The sequence below is a fragment of the Anastrepha obliqua genome, chromosome 3 (assembly GCF_027943255.1).
Source record: "Anastrepha obliqua isolate idAnaObli1 chromosome 3, idAnaObli1_1.0, whole genome shotgun sequence".
In the NCBI taxonomy this organism is placed as follows: Eukaryota; Metazoa; Arthropoda; class Insecta; order Diptera; family Tephritidae; genus Anastrepha; species Anastrepha obliqua.
The window spans coordinates 144771363-144790063 of record NC_072894.1 but is presented as its reverse complement, the minus strand read 5'-3'; positions in this window follow the sequence as shown (position 1 = coordinate 144790063).

Sequence of the window (18701 nt, the reverse complement as noted above, 5' to 3'; positions counted from 1 at the left end):
GAAATCGACAAAGCCACAAACCGATGTGTGAAGGATGTGTACTTTCCTGATAAGAATGTTTCCCAATCTCCAAAAAACCTTTTTTGAAAGCATTTTAGGCGACTGCAAATCGTTATTTTTATGTTGAATTTTTGATCATATTTTTTGTTTGTTTTGCATTTTTGCGGTTTGACTCGAAGATAAATTATGCTTGCTTTTTATACTTGTATTCATTCACCCTGCGCAATTTTTATAGCTTCAAAGTCAACTGCGGAGTTTACGCTTTCATTGAAACGATACGTCATAGCGATACGTTCTGGAGACGTTTTTGGAACAGGATGATTAAGTGACGAAATGCTGTTATGTCAAATCTGAAATTCTTTTAGTGAAAATTAGTATTAAATGCTTTTTTGAAAAGAATAATTAAGCAGTGCCGTTAAATTTAATTATCTTGACCAAAAATTTAGATGCATTATTGAACGAGCTGAGCAGCGTAAATAGGGTCATATAGCAAGGAACAATTTAACGAAATAATACTAATATAATAGAAATAAGAAGTAAAATGTTATGAGATATACTTTATATATAAAGACAATTTACTTACGAATGTTAAACAAAATATGTGGCCAATATGAAATGTACTTTCCGCGTCATATGCAAATTGTTTAAAGCCTTTTATAGAAATTAGTTGCGCTATTCCTCAGTAGATTAACCTTACACTTATTTTCAAGCTTTTGTTACGTAAAAAAATCATTTATACGCAATTAACAAGATTTTCTTCTCACTTTAATTCTAGTCGCTCAGCTTCACATTGGCTCGTCGACGCTTAACTATTTCACCTCATTCCAAAAAACAATGGTTAAATTAAAGGCACATTTCTTTTGGGTCAATTGCATTAGTAGGCTGAGTAATTTGCTCTGAATTTTACTGTTGCGGAGTCTAGTAGCAGTGAGGCAGAACACGTGCGCGTAACAACGAGCAAGCAGCTCAACAGCGGATGCAACAGCCATTGAATGGACGAATGAATGAATAACTCAATTTACTCGTAAGTCAAGCAGAAGTAAACGCATTGAAGAATGAGCGGACACTCAACGGATGAAGGAATCATCGACCGATGGGCAATAGTACAAATGTTACGAGTATTGCAAAATAACACAGTAAATATTTCACATCGAATCCTTAAATTAACTTTCTGTTTTAAAATATCGTTGCTTATCACCTTCCCACTTCAGCCTAGATTTTGTTGATATCATCCTCATTTTTCTATAAAAATGGATGACTCACTTTTAAGACGTTCCCGAACTAATGCGAGAAATGCATGTAGAAGGAAGAAGAAGAAAACCAGATGGTAAAACACAGGTAAAACCCCGCTTCTGCCACTGATTTTTATTTTCCTCAAGAACTGCCATTTTTCAATGTTTGTACTAATAATCATTGCTTCCTTTGTGACTATTTGAGCTCGCTAATGCATTAATAGAATAGGCAACTTCTCTTTCCTCACTCCTTGGACCCATTTTATAGCTTATTAAAATAACCAAGGACAAAAATGCATTTCTACTAGCAAACTGTCCAAGCAAATAATAAAAACATAAATTGAAATAGAACAGGAAAAATGGCGGGGAAAAAAAGGACATTTTTTGACCCTGTTCTATTATGTATGGTTGGTAATTAAAAACGCATCCAGCTTACCGCCATTGGAAGCTGTCGTGCTTACACATACCTATATCTTTCCCAACACTCTCCCTTTCCTATTTTTTAACTTCTCCTTCCAACGACTTCGTTGATCATCGCAAGCACGTTCGCCTACGGAGTTCTTCGCTCCCCGTGCAAATTTATACACTTCAAGAATTCTGGCGGAGAAATTGTTATGTTCTTAAGTAAAACAACAATAACTCCACGCCACTAACTGCAATGCCATCAGGTAGCACGCATTCCATGGCAAGGGCGTTGGCATATGAAAAATGCGGGCGAGGCATACGTGCCTCAGAAATTTTAATGAGTTTTTATTACCGAAAAATAAACGCACGCAAGTAACTACATAAACGTATGCTGGTTTTCGTTCGCTATTCTGTGCTGTAGGTCGTCGACACAGTTGACAATCACCCCACGCGTTAACGCCATACAACATCTCAGACCGTAGCACAACGCGAATGCATCTGCCTGGTGAACCGCAAGGTGAAAGCACAATAAGCCAGAAGCAAAATTTTCACACGCATTTACGCGCAAATGAAAAACGACCCAGCTCTTTTGTGGAGGCATTCTTAAGTCGTATAAATGCTGCTGTTCGTCTCATAATCACATGAAAGCTCATTAAACGCTCAGGTGAAATTGCCAGTCATCAAACCAATGAGCAGGTTCACGTCCACAATAGGTTCATATATCTTCGCATTCACCTTTTCCTACTTTGACTTTTAATAATTGCTTTCAACCGGGCTTTTATGGGCCGTTTGCACGAATAGGGGATTACAGACAAATATACCTATATGACCATCCCGCGGCAATAATACTGTCTTACTATCTATCGCCTTACTGTCTATAATTTTACGATGCAACGATGTAATGAAGCTATCACATTACTTGGTTCAAATTCGAGTCTAATTGGATTAAATTAGTTTTTAGCTTGGTGAATATCGTCCAGATGTTCTCTGTCTTAATGCTGCTGTCGGTTCCATCACGATCTTCTACATTTTTACTGTTCTACTTGACAACTTAAAAAATACGACCTACTGAAACTCATACAAAACTTCCCTAATAAGATAAATTTTACGACAACAGCTCTCCAGCATATAAAGTAAAGTAAAATTCGATGCCTTTGTAACTGATCAGCCCACATACGAGTAAAATAACTACAACTATACGAAATAGAATACCTTAAAATCCCTAAAACAAGAACGACCATCTAGTGCCTTCTCCCTCTATTCCTATTACGTACGCGTATGTGAGTGTGAATGTTCTAAGATCTTTTTGTTTGTGTATCATAACGCCGTCGAAGAAATTTCGCCGTAAATACCAGCACCCTTGTATGTCTGCCCCAGGTTATGTATGCAGAACTTTAGGTTATCTCAAACTAACTCCAATACTCATTAAATCTCCAAGAAATGCTTTTAACTATCTACAAGCGATGAAATTGACGTATTCCTCTGGCGTTTATGATATTGAATTTGGAAACTAAGAGAACCATGTACATTGAAACCCCCCTTTCCACTCAAGAGAGGGTTGTTTGTTCCGATAACTAAGGCTTGGTACACTGAAATAAGTGAAATTTCCCTTCAAGGGAAATGTTCGTCTAATAGAGTGTCCGTTAATAGAGGTTACACTGTACCTGTATTTATTTACTATCAACCCGCGTATGAAGAGCGGCTCCCTGCTTTTCAACTATGTCAACTCAACCTCTCTCACGGGTAGTATAAATCTGGCTCTTTTTTAATTTTATATGTGCATACACTCATCCTTCCGCTTTCGTCTTTTATCGCTGCCTACCTTAAAAAGTTTATTTCACCTAAGTGTGGCAATCGAAGAAATAAAATCGTTATAAATAACGCAGCCCCCACCCAAATTCCAAGTCTGGGACAATTGCGCGCATTTTGTGTTCTGCCCGTTATCAACCTCCGATAAACAAAATATTATATTAGAAATACTGAAAACTTACACTTACTGTAAATATTCTGAAATTTGGTGCGAGTTTTTGTGAATTTATTTCATATGAGTCGAATTATATATGTATATATATAATTGGCGCGTACACCCTTTTTGGGTGTTTGGCCGAGCTCCCCCTCCTATTTGTGGTGTGCGTCTTGATGTTGTTGCACAAATGGAGGGACCTACAGTTTTAAGCCGACTCCGAACGGCACATATTTTTATGAGGAGCTTTTTCATGGCAGAAATATACTCGGAGGTTTGCCATTGCCTGCCGAGGGGCGACCGCAATTAGAAAAATGTTTTTCTTAATTTTGGTGTTTCACCGAGATTCGAACCGACGTGCTCTCTGTGAATTGCGAATGGTAGTCACGCACCAACCCATTTCGGCTACGGCGGCCGCATCCATTCGGCTGAGTCGAATTAGCATACATTTTTTATTGATTTTCCTTTGTTACAAAAACACTATTGTCGCTAAGTGTTAAGATATAACGAATGTTAGTAGTAAAACCCTCAGAAAATTAAATCATTTTTTCAATACCAATCTACTGGCTTCAATTTGATTAGGTATTAATGGGAAAAGGGGTTACCCTTGCAGCACATGAATTCCCCATTTTTCTAATTCTTTGGTGGGATACTGTATGGGCCTGCCGTTATACGAGTATATATATATATATATATATATACTTATATTATATGTGTATAATGCCTTTTCATTCAACTGCCCTTTCATTCGTTCATCACTTTTTTCGCCATTCACATCGCAAAGAGCAGCTGCTGAATGAGCTTTATTTGCTTGTTGAACTTGATTCGAATACACATTCAGCCAACCATCAACCGCCCACCCGCTGCTGCTAAGTGGTCTTTTGTTCTGCTCAATGTAGGCATTTACTGCCGCCGTTTTGTGCTATTCACACCTTTACGTCTTCTGTGTCATCTGTATACTGAAAAGGATGTATGCTCCAGTGTTTTTTCATGTCTTTTCCTTTATTTTCACTTTTTTTGCCATTTGTGGGAAGGTTACATCATTACAGGCCCTTTATAGTTCTATAACTTGTTGATGTTCAGCGAAATTTTGGCTTATTTGACAAATGTGTAAAAACCTAGTTCTGCTTACCAACCGGACTGTTAATTTGACTGTTACTGAAAGATACAAATGCCAATGGCATCCAACTGCCGCTGATCGGTCAAGTCATGATGTCAAATTAAAAACATCCTGAAATACAAAAACTGCGACTATATAAAGTACATAAATGCATGAATGTGAAGAAAACAACAACACACTTCGGAGCATTATGAATACAATATTTTAAAAGTGAACTACGAAATTTTATACAATACGTAAATTAAGTCTCAATTTTGAATCATGGATTCCCTGAATCTCCACGAATTGCTCCTACAGTCGTTTCAAATTTTAATTTTATGTTCTTAAAAATGCTGATTAATGCTATTTCAGACTCAACATTTTTGCAGAGTATTTGAGAGAAAAACATCTCTTTTTTGTGCTGAATTGAAAACCAAAACTAACTATACAAAAGATGCAAATCTCAACTGCGTACTATAACTATAACTTTATCAGTTGAAAGGAACCCAAACTCGGATACGAGTATAGGAAAAATGAAGGAAATGGATAAATATTTAGTCGAATACGTATCCGCGTATTCGAGATAAGTTGACCACAGTGTACATCCATTTTGTTTTTTTTTTAGGTTCCAGCAGGAAGTGGACTGACACGACTACAGTGCATCCACATAAATTGTATTAAATTTAATTATTACACCCGCTACACCATAAAGTGTATCTTCTTAGACCTGCAAGCCATATCTACCCCTGCAAAATGTTGAAAAAATTTAAAGTTCGGTTGTGTGACGAATAAAGAAATACTAGTCAGAAAATTACCAATATTTATTAACTTTAACATTATTTCCAAACCCATATTAATGTATGAATTTATTGCTCAAAGAGCACGATTTTTTATGATTTTCCAGAAAACTAAAAAACCACATATACCTTTCCAATACACTCTTCATGAAGTATACCTAAGTTATCGAGGTGTAAAAATTATAACCAATTCACTTCAAGCGCCCTTAATAGCCATGTACTCAGCAAATAACTTGAAAAGGCAATCGACTTTTTAAACAGGGAAAGCAACACTCGTACGGCTGGCAGAAAAAGAGTTCTAAAAGAAAAAGTGAAAATAAAGTGGAAGAATTTTCACGCAGACAAGAATAATTCCAAGTCTAGTTAGACCGCAAGCAATGTTGCCGCGCATAGTTGCTAAGTGCCGTAACAAGTTGTAGTATTAGCCATTTCAATGTCTTCTTTAGCGCTGCAATTTGCAAATACTCGTACATCACTACTCACTTCTTTTCCACCCTTCGCACCGTATATTGCCAAATACATTGTCTGCGCTTTCACTTTTGTACCCAATATCACAACTCGTATCGGCATTGCTTTATCCAATTTAATGCTTACCACCTCCGAAACCCGCAGCTTCAAAGCTTCAACATTGCGATGTCGAAGCGATATGTTCACACAAATATGTAGGTGAAAGGCTAGCTATAAAGTGCGGAGGTGGTGCAAGTTGCACAATTCACACTCAAAATTTCGTTAAGTTCGCATATTTTCACACTCATCTATATGCTTGTATTGTCGTAGGAAATTTTATCGCGCTTAAGAGAAGCGTTGATTGCCACTATCGTCGCTGTCGTTGATGCTACTGCAGTATGCAGTCGGATTATTGGCTTCTGTCGGCATTGGTATTGTTACAGTTATTTGTGCTGCTTGTCAAAACTAACTTAACGGTAACACATTTGTAAAAGTTCTGCAAGGGATGGAGCGATGTTACGCTGTCGACCAGACACCAACAAGGAATAATAATAGCATTTAAAGAATGGTGAAGGAAACGTACACCAGAACTAGAAGAAACAAAAATAAAATCAAAGTTCACGCGAAAAAATGTGTGGCCATAAATAACTTAAAACCACTTGGTAGGATCGACCGCATCGCAGGACACCACGACTAGGCGTACTTTAATGCGGTCTTGCGGTGAACCACCAACCAAACTTCGGCAAACTTTACCAGCTTGAGTTTCATTTTGCGGTTTCTTACCAAAAATGTATAATCTCACATAAAGTCGTTGTTTTTAATTCAGCACCAACTATGAACTGCCTCTTTGATTCCCATCCGCGAAGCTTAGTATCTGGCCGACATGCCTTGGACCAGTTTTTCAGTTACTTTTACTATTAATTTTCGACATCGCGCCGGTGTACATATAAATATGCATACAGATGTAAATAAAAATGCATATACTGGCGCTCGCTATTTCCTTTGCTATGGTTTTAGTTAGCTGGCGTTATGTTATGTGCCGACCAGTTCATTGAGTTATTGCGTTTGGATTATGCTCAGTCGCTTCTTAGATGTATACTTAGATACTCATTGCATGAATAGTAAGGAGATCCTAGCAAACCGCTCAACTGAACTCCCAGGGAATTTTCATGTTAAAAAAATGTAGAGTAGTGCTCTGAAAGAATGCAGTGCATCAAACTCATTTAACACCTCGAATCGGCTTTGTCCTATTAAGTAAATACAATTTGGATAGTTTAACAAATTACCATAAGTTAAGTTGGAGATAACGAAATAATTGTCTTACATATTTTTCATTTTTGTCATAGGTATTAGTACACCTTCACTTGAACTTCGTCATTAATTCATCTGTACTCTGCCTAGCGCTATACCTTCTACTCAAATATGAACGAGACGTTATCAATAAAACGGTCCGCGGATGACATATGGCAAAAATAAATTTTAGTTTTTTAGTAGGACTGTTATAAGCTTACATGGCAAATTTCAACGTGATATGTCACATAGTTTGTTTTCTGTGCTACTGTAAACAAGTCAAGCTCGAGTGTGTTCTTCGAATTTAACGATGGAAATTCAAGTTGAACAAAGAATTTGTTTGAAATTAGTTATTCCCACAAAATTTCGGCTTCAGACGCCTTAAAAATGTTGCAGACAACCTATGGGGACTCTGCTCTATCGCGTGCACGTGTTTTCCAGTGATACAAATCGTTCAAAGAGGGCCGTACATCGGTTGAAAACTTGCCTCATGAACGTCGTCCAGCAACATCAGTAAACGACGAAAACATCGGAAAAGTAAAGGAAATTGTGCTTGAAAATCGCACAAATCGCAAAATCGGTTAACGCTGAATATTATTTAGATGTTTTAAAGCGTTTGCGCGAGAACATTCGTCTTAAAAGGAAGGAATTGTGGGACAACAAGTCATGGTTCTTGCATCACGATAATGCACCAGCTCACACATCACGTCTTATTCGCGATTATTTGAACAAAAATAATGTTAATATCGTTCCGCAAGCACCGTATTCGCCTGATATGGCTCCATGTGACTTTTTCCTGTTTTCCAAGATCAAGTTGCCGCTCCGTGGAAAACATTTTGAGACAATTGAAGTCATAAAAGAGAATTCGAAGAACACACTCGAGCTTGACTTGTTTACAGTAGCACAGAAAACAAACTATGTGATATATCACGCTGAAATTTGCCATGTAAGCTTATAACAGTCCTACCAAAATACAAAAAATTTTTTTTTGCCATATGTCATCCGCTAACCGTTTTATTGATAACGTCTCGTTCATATTTGAGCCGAAGGTACTGTCGGTATTTCTGAGTTGTAGTTAAATTTCTGGCTGTCACGAGACATGGCAGTCTTGATACTACGAGAATAACACATAGATGGATGGTTTGATAATCTTGCCAGACGATATAACGAACATAAAGCTCAAGAGAATTTTTATCTCTCCAACATCTATATTTAATATCGTCGATCAAATTCAGTATTCCGTTCATTTGTAAAGGGTGATCAATTTAAAGGTGTCGAATTTTAAATTGAAATAAAACAACAAAAATTCAAATTGATTGGACAATCTTTATTTTTTTTTGTGTCGAGTCATTCATGAAATTTATTTTTTAAAGATAATCCGGCCATCCGTAAAGACCAATTTTGAAAGACTCGCTGGAGGACTTCGGTCAGTATCGGTCACGCGGGATCTGTTAAAAAACAGCTTATTAGATAAAGTACCTTTAATTTGATCACCCTTTACATTGAGCTGCACAGATAAACTGTGAGGAAAAGCCTTATATTACACTCATTATCTTCTTATGATTGATTGGATTCTTCAGTGAAATTATACATTTCAACGATAATGTTGGCTCATAATAGTCATCCCTTCCGCTTAAAAAATTACCACATGAATCATCATCATCATCTGATCCAAGTAGGTCTTCAACCACCATTGCGGTTACTTCTTCGGAGTTCAGTGTTTTGGACATTGTAATTCTTTATACAAAAAATGAGAAAACACTTAGGAATTGTAGAAAGAGTACTCTAGATGACTACTGGATACCAAACTACTTATTAGTCTGGTACTTATTAAAATTTCGCAAACACTGGAAATTGCACATAACTTTTCCATAAATAATACTAAAACTTAATGTAATGAATTACCCGAACTTCAATAAAGACTCCACTTTGGTTTAAATGAATTATTAAATAAAAGTCAAGCAAGTGTTTGCAGCCTTCGTTACTTCACACAACAATGAGCAAATAAAGCTATTGAAAGAAAATCATTTGTATATAGTATAATAAAATATATATATTATAATAAAAGACCAGCTATGGAATGTTTTCTACCAAGTCTGAATATGAGTTTTAGAATTTCGTCCATAAAGAACTTTAATGGTGCATGCGGTGTTTTAGGAGTGTCGAAAATGTTAAATCCAAGCGCCATTTGCTTTATTTTTATACTAAAAGACTTTTTCAGTCTTTTTTTCCAGATTTCTGGGAAAGTTCCCTCTCTTAGACAGGCGTTTTACATGTCTAGTATGGCTTGTGCTCGCATTTTTGCGATCTCCATCCGGTTCTGGTGCCCTGTTGTTTTTGAGCTTGCTCGTAGCTGCCTGGAGTTCCTCACTGACGAATATTGGAGGCTCCTCTGTCACGTTTATTTGACGGTTAAAGCCTGTGCTGAATTCGTACTTGGAAAGAGTTCTTTTACGATGTAGTCCATCGCACTCGAGCTTAATTCTGGTGTAGGTATCCTGGCTCCCAGTTTCTTCCCAACAATCTTGTACCGAAGTCTCCAGGGATCCCTATTTAGATCAGCTCAGAGTTCCTCCCATTTTTCTTTCTTGCTATTTGCAATAGTGGCCTTTAGCTGCTTTTTTCCTCTCTTCTAAATGTGGTGACTTCTCCTGTGTTTACGATCGTCAATCCGAGTCTGGCCGCCATATCCAGAACCCTGCAGATTTTCTTGTAGTAAATTCATTTTACGTTTTGGCTCTTATATACCGCGCATCTTCCCGATCCCAGTATATGATTTTGGAGCTTATGACCCGAATCGCCGCATCTAATGCAGAGACCCTGGCCTCTTCCGTCGGGCTCGGTACAGTTCCATGTCATTGAAGCAGCGCTTGATGCTTAGCTGGGGTCGCATTCTGCAGTTCACCCAGCCAATTTTTCTACGTGACTTATCAAGGAGAATGTCAGCTGTTTGGTACTGGCAAGTTTACGCCTACCTATAATTTTAACGGTTTTTTTTCAATTTTTCTGTGTTTGATGCCTTAGGGCCAGTCTTTGGACCTGCTTTAGCAGCACTTCTAATTCTCCTCCTTTTTTCGCCAACAATTTGCCATTTATAATTGGCGAGCGTGTGTTAGGAACTGAAGGACTTGTGGCCAGTCGTTTCGCCTGGTATGTGCTAGGTGTAGCCACAATGGTAGCTCGCAAAGCGTCAGTCACACTTTTTGCGGCACTATTTTTTGTTCCTTTCTTTGCCGTCAATCAGATTCATCAGTAGCTGCCAATTACGTCGAGCATTTCTTCCAATTCTGAGACCCCACCATTCTTATGCTTTTGCACTACTAAAGGGTGTTTTTTTAGAGGTTAGGTTTTCAAGTGGGCACTACTTTTTTCGTAGATGGTCTTTTTGACAGCTGTCACTTGATTTATGCTCAGTTTGGTTTGCCATTTCATAATGAATAGACTTACACCTGAACAACGTTTGCAAATCGTGCAAATTTATTACGAAAATAATGGTTCGGTTCGCGCGGTTCGAAAATAATGGTTTTTGTTCAGCGATGAAGCTCACTTTTGGTTGAATGGGTATGTCAATAAGCAAAATTGTCGCATTTGGAGTGAACATAATCCACAAGCCATTGCTGAGACGCCGTTACATCCTCAAAAAGTCACTGTTTGGTGTGCTCTATGGGCAGAGGGAATCATTGGTCCATATTTCTTTAAAAATGAAGCCGGCCATAATGTTACAGTCAATAGAGAGCGCTATAGAGCCATGATTAATGACTTTTACGTGCCTGAATTGGACGATGTTGAGGTTCGCGCGGTTCGAAAATAATGGTTTTTGTTCAGCGATGAAGCTCACTTTTGGTTGAATGGGTATGTCAATAAGCAAAATTGTCGCATTTGGAGTGAACATAATCCACAAGCCATTGCTGAGACGCCGTTACATCCTCAAAAAGTCACTGTTTGGTGTGCTCTATGGGCAGAGGGAATCATTGGTCCATATTTCTTTAAAAATGAAGCCGGCTATAATGTTACAGTCAATAGAGAGCGCTATAGAGCCATGATTAATGACTTTTACGTGCCTGAATTGGACGATGTTGATGTGGACGACCTTTGGTTCCAACAAGACGGCGCTACATGCCATACAGCCAAAGCAACAATCGATTTATTGAAGGAAACTTTTGGTGAGCGCATTATCTCGCGCCGTGGACCTGTGGCGTGGCTTCCAAGATCGTGCGATATAACACCGCTGGACAATTTCTTGTTGGGCTATGTGAAGTCGCTTGTCTACGCAGATAAGCCCGAGACGATTGACGTCTTGGAAGAGAATATTCGGCGCGTTATTGCTGACATACGGCCCCAATTGCTGCAAAAAGTGGTCGAAAATTGGGCCTCTCGGCTGGAATTTATTCGAGCCAGCCGCGGCGGCCACTTGCCCGAAATCATTTTTAAAACATAATGGCAAACCCTTATCTTTATAATAAGCTAAATTCTTGGCCATAACATTGAATTATATACGTTTTATTTCATCTTGAAAACCTAACCTCTAAAAAAACACCCTTTATTTAATTTAGTATGTTTTATTTATCACCCTTTAACATTTCGTGTGTGATTCTTCTTCAGCAGCTCTCATTTTTTGTATGAACTCCTGTTATGGAAATCTGTGTTAGTACGACAGTAGTCCGGTTTGTGTTGGAGTGGCGCACTTTGTTGACTGCTTCGGTGTTTCCATTTGGATTTCTATTACAGTTTTTCTAGGCCTCTCTTCGGAAGCGTCCTTTGTCTTTTTTGATGGTTGAGGTGTGCTCAGTACCGGAGATTGCAGTACTCTGCTACTTCTTTTGAACACGCTTCTCTCATGGGCGTTTTTATTATTAGTTTTTGTTGCTATAGTTGCTGTTGTTTATTTTCCATTTTTTGTATTTTTGAGTCTCCGCTTCAAGCCGCTATCTAAGTACGATATACAGTTGTCCTAAAAGTAATTCCCGTGGTTGTCTATGCAAGTGCAGGTGGGCTACGCGAGGGTTGACACGAGTCCTTATGGGAGCCAGAATCAGACACTAGTCAAGAGTTGCCTCAACTGAGCCTGTACCACCAACTTAATGGTGACGTAGCATCGAACATACTTGAAGACCTGCCAGGGTTTTAACGAGACGGAGGCGATTGTAGCATTAACCTATCAGCCATTTCGGTAAGGTGTCACCCCCCTGTACTGAGGTGATAGAACACTACTTTCACCAGCCTTAGACAGTTTAATCCGAATAATTTTTCCAATATACCATAATCAGGATCTTACTGGTCTCGATCCTGACGAGCTTTACAGCCCTGCCGCTAGAGGTACTCAATCTTGCCGAATTTTAGTCGCCTCTTACGACAGGCATGCCTTGCCGCGGGTGTATAATATTTTTCCCCCTACCCGCAAGGGTAATGGTTGCACTACTGGGAGCTTTCCATGCATGTCTAATAAAATGTCTCAGTTTAAAGTACAAATATTGCTAAATGTTAGAAAACAGATTGCAATAAATTAATGGATTAAAAAAAACAAAGAAGAAAACATAGCAATTAGTATGTGTTTTTGCTATGTTTTCTTCTTTGTGCCTTTGTGCCTAATAAAATATTAATTTAATTTAATAATAACTATGGCTGCATAAAGTATGTAATTGGAGTTTCTCCTAAAAGAAAAAAACCGCTTTTTAGCCGTGCAGTGGAAACCATAAAGAACAAGAAAGACTAAGCACAAGAAAATCCTTCATAATCTCAAAAACGTCTTATACATAGGTATACGCACTAAAACTCAACAAGAAAACAAAGAAAGCGGAAGTCAATTTAAAGCGATTTTATAAGAATTATTGGGGTTATGTCCACATATATCTTTATAGTTCGTCTTACCACTCAGCTTTAATGCAGAAGGCAACCATTTTATTATGCACTGCTGTGCAGATACATACTTACTTGCATGTGTATGCGTCATGATGCTCATGAATGTCATGTACTGCCGTATGTGTTTTAGTATTAAAATGGACTTATTGCGCTATCTAAAAGAATGACAAGGATGCCACGTCTCATATGCCCCCAATGGTAGGCAGAATTTAACTTCTCAAAGCTTCCGTGAATAATGCCAACGCAAGAGGTCATCTTTGAATACAGCAGTGTGTATTGGTTAACTAAATAGCGAACGATATGCAAAGAACTCAAAATTCCAATTTTGACAAAGAAAACTTATCTTTGCAACTATGCTAAAATCTACCGCTCGACTATGAATGCTCTAAAAAAAACATGTGACTTTTGTATAGCTTTGAACTCTTCAATTAAGTTACTTTTTTGTTTCGTAGCAAAGCAACTGTTATCTGCTTATGTGTACATATAACTTCTTATATCTCCGCATTTATCGCTACGATTGCGCTTGTATGTATGTTTACAACTCACAACTTGAACACATCCCTTTCAGCTGTTTGTGAAAGTTGTGTGAACTTAAAATTTTCTCCCATATGCTTAGTTACAATACATGTGTATGTATTTATATATACGGTTACCTAAGTGTTTTTATACATACTCAAATATGTGCTATGATTGGATTCCGGTGTGTAAAAATGACCTTTCGAGAACAAAAACTGAGTTTACGTGACAAAATTGAATTTTCGACTACGGAGTTAGAAAGCGCACAAAGCCAACAACTGCGACGGTATTATGAGCGAGCGGTTAAAGCTGTGGTATTTGTTATTGCATTTGTGCTATTGTTATAGCAATAGCCACACTCAGCTTTATGTTTGTTGTTATTATTGGTTATATGTGCACAAAAGGGTTATGCGGCCTGTTTACTGACCACCTTTTCGCCTTAGGTGACCTTTAATTGTGGGTTAGCCACGGAGGCCAAGGAAATTAACTCATTGCCCGGCATTAATTAGAAACCTCTGTCAGAAGAAAGTGAACTAAAAAGGCAATAAACTGAAATAAAAACCTTCAAGTCTTGGCCAGGACTAGTCAGTTTCAGGTTATGTGCAACAATACATATACAAAGTATATAGCAACTATTTTTAGTAGTTCAGTTTGATAGTTTGATAGTTTGATTTTGTATTTTTATTATTTTTTAGAAATTTATCATTGGCTTGTTGCTAAGCCACAAGTGAAGCAGTAGGGAAAATGTGTTCCTAACAGAAAAGCATATCGCCATAATGAAAATTAAGGAAGTCGGCTATATACGTTTCAATAAGGAAATACTTGCATAGTTGCATGTATCTTCTCCTGACATGCATGTTTGTAGGTAAGTCTCTTCAGACAGATTTTCTTAGCAATTAATGAACGATCTTATCATCTGGTAACTTTACAAACAACAGCCAATTAGTAGTGTAAACACTTGGAAAAATACTAGGAAGACAAGTATTTGAACATTTGCATAGTTTCTCTTTAGTACTTCCAACACATTCTTCCCCAGCACCAATTAGAATAACTTCGACTGGCTATTTAGCCGCCTCTTCACATGTGAACCCCACGCACTGCCATGATTGCGGCGAGTTAGCTTTACTTTTCATTTAATTTCATTAATGTGCATAAGACACGCATGAAAAGTAAGCACAACCAATAGACATAATGTCAACAATGCACACATACACAATTAAAATAACTACATAGCTTTTCGATCAAGAAATTACGACAGAAAATAACTTTATTCCCACTACATATTAAATTCTTAGCATGCAAATTTCACTACTAATGTCACGGAAATCGTCTAATAATATAAACGCTTATCAATATCAAAATAATTCAAAGGACGCAATCTAAAATACTTCGAACAATAACAAAAGCAGGCTGGTATATACCAAACGACGTGATCCACAGCGACCTCAATATCGACACAATAGATGACACAATTAGAAAATATAGCATCAAGCATATAAAACGACTAACAATTCATCAAAATGAACAAATGCGCAAACTACCACAATCGGAGAAAGCGGGAAAACGAAGATTAAAACGATTAACTCCAACAGAATTCAAAATTTAACAAAACAATAAAGAAAAACAAAAATAATAATAATAATAAATAATAATAATAAATAATAGTAATAATTAATAATAATAATAATTATAACACAGAAAATAATATAATGTAGCATAATCTGAAGCAAAATTGAATGTTTATCTAGCATTGGTTAGAGAACAAAGAATTCCAATACTACTTTAAAAATAATTACTTATTGTTAAAATTTAACAGATTGTAATTTAAAAAGGGAAATAATAAAAAAAAAAAAAAAAAAAATTATCAAGGAGTCAGACGATAAGCTTTTCACATTCATTTATCCTTCTCTGACCTTTATCACCAAGTAAAGACCATCAGTAGTTTAGATATCTGAGACACAAGAGGCCAATAAGTTTACGAATAATATGTAGAAGAATATCTGCATGTACAATTTTGAACGTCGCTACTAGACTATAATTTCACAAAGTATGCCCATCTCACTTAAAGGCACGAGTTTCAGAATACATAGATACTATTAATTCCAATGCCTTCAACTGTGTGAATTTTGTTACGGAGGAGCAATCGTGGAATAAAAGAATAAGTATGCATATTAAGTTGTTATCCAAACATGTATGATAATTAAGAGATTGTAGTATTACGTTAATCAGCATTCACTGTTTCTATTCATAATAATAATTTTCCGTTTCAACTATAATTTCTGCATCCCGGCAAGTCAGCACCCAACACGCAAAAACAAGGAGATGTTCACTAAATTATTTTGAATTATTTACGGCAATTTTAATCTCTTTAGCGCATAGACGACGGTATGAAGCATAATTCCAGTAGCAATTTTTACTCATTAAAAACTCCAACTCCTATTTATCTTGCCTGCAGCACGAAGCCAAATAAAAATTTAGACCATAAATAATTTCGTATTCAAATAAACTTTTTCTGCTTTCCACGCAAACTTTAATGTGCATACACTTGCTTATACAACATGTGTCGTACACATGTTGCATGCATCTGCATTCCTTTGGCGGTCCCACTCTACTCCCTGCTGAGTCCAAACAAGAGTCCTTCGCATGGCTTCAGCATAAATGGCCACTTAGGCGGGCGAAGGAGTGAAGGAGTGCTCGTACGCAAAAGGACGGACATGCATTTCGACACATAAATGTACATACATCCGTATATTGGCTTAGTGTTTCCAACATGTGCTTTAACAGCAAACGAACGAAAAGCATGGCCAGCACCTCGTGCCCAATTTGAGGGGCGGAAAAACGAGTTGCATTAATCTGTGGAACGTCAGGCAGGAGCTGTAGAGCAACTTAAAGGAATCAGCATTATTTGGAATGAATTTTAAGTTGAAATTATTAGCGTGGGACCCCTGGACCGTTGCACAAGCAACATGTTTCATAGAAAACAAATATGCACAACGAGGATATTATAGATATACCTTTAACCTTTGCTGCTGGCCCGTGCTATGTGAAACCAATACACCCCGAATGGTGAACGGGCAAAATTTACTGCCAATGGGAGTAATAATTGAGTCAGGAAGTGACAAAATACTAGCGCTCCTTGACTTCGATACAAGTTTGGGTGTTAAAAACCAAAACTATCAAATTCATCGCAATTAGTTTGTATTAGTGCACGAGTATAACGAGCCGAAAAGCTATATGTGCTTATGGGTATGCCGGTAATTGAATTAAACCTAACCAAACCGGTGAAACATTTTACTATTTACTAACTAAAATAATGAGCACGTGTTTGTATGTTTGTGCGCTCCTATTTGCTGAAACATGCACGCTCTTAGCAGTTTCGATCCTAACCATTACGCCCACACAGCCACAGTCAGCTGAATATTTATTGAATTCCAAACGCGAATTTCGATTTTACATGACATGACAAATACTAACAAACGATGCCAACTGATAGCTGTCATGGCAACACTCATCCACGCAGGCACACCAACTGTTACCCTGAAGTCAATGCCATCAATTCTGATGCTACGATGCTACCAGTTTGCAGTACTGAAGTAGTTCAGTGAACTGGTGTCCACCTTTTTCCAGAGCTAGCAACTGGTAATTTTGACATTGCGATGTTGTACGAAATTTCTAGTTATATTATTACTAAAAGTTTTTCCAATAAGAGGTGTTATTTTGATATTCACAGAAAAATGTTATTTTTTTAATATAAATGATCGGAAGTTTATTTTATTATAAAGAGGAAGGTATGCCGTTGATAGTGGAAAATAACATCAGGCAAATGACCACCGTGACCACGCTTACAGGGCAATATCCTTTTCATTAAATTTTCCATAACCGAATTGCAGAAAGGTTGCCCTATGTCCTTGATAGCCGAACGAATTCCATCTTTGAGGTCTTGAATCGAGCCTGGGCTGTTGCGTAGACCTTCTCTTTCACGTAGCCCCAAAGAAAAAAGTCACAAAGTGCTAAGTCGCAAGATCTCGGTGGCCCATTGTGATCACCTCTTCGAGGCATAACACGGTTTGGAAACTTTTCCGTAAAAGATCACTGGCTTCGTTGCTTGTGTGGCACGTAGCGCCGTCTTGTTGAAAATAAACGTTTTGCAGATCATTGACATCCAACTCCAGCCTTAAAAAATCGTTAATCATCTCTCTATAGCGGTAGATAATACCTATTATTGGAAAACCCTTTACTTATAGTAATAGAAATTCGCCTTTCTACGCTTCTAATTGGTTCTGTTTGCAACTGGTAATACTCTAATCGCGTTCAAACCAGTATTACTTCTTTTATCAAATGCCAGTCCGCGAACTAGAATACCTGTTGAGAGGCTTTATTTCTCTGTAGAGTTTGAGCAGCGTTTCAAAACACATGCAAACACATATACATTTGTGAAAAACCACCAAGTTTGGACGTACAGCTAAAGCTAAGCATTGCTGAAGTTGTTTTCGTGGCTACAAAATTGCCATGTGAACATGCGAGTGTATGCCATAAATGCTCAAGTGAATATTTTTGCTTACTCACGCACACACTTAAAAGGTGTGGGAATTAAGTTTCTGGAAGTTATGAGCGAGTTTAATTCTACAGTCCAACTACGAGTTCAACGTTGTTCTATGGCTAAAAACTGTACATTGAAGGAGAAATGGACCGACAATTTATACTATCGCAAGATATAGTAGTTCTCGGGGAGGCCAGGCGACATTTGGAAACTACCTTCAGTCGCAACTTGGGCATTTTCGCTTTGTTGCCCGTTTCCCACCTTTCTCCACCAACTGCGATTTTTGGAGCGTTTTCGAGGGTTTTTCGCCAGATAACGATGCTTGTAATGGGAGTGACTAATTTTTACTATGCCACTAAAAAGTTCATTTCGAGATACTCGAACAAAACCAAAACCAAACTTGTCATCAAACTTAGATTGGGCTAAAGGACAAGACATTTATTTTACGAACGTCACAGTATTGCTAGTACCTGACTAAAAATTAAATTCTCGGAACTTATCTGCCACACCTTGTATATGAGTTTATACACCATATACATAGAGGGGGAGAAAG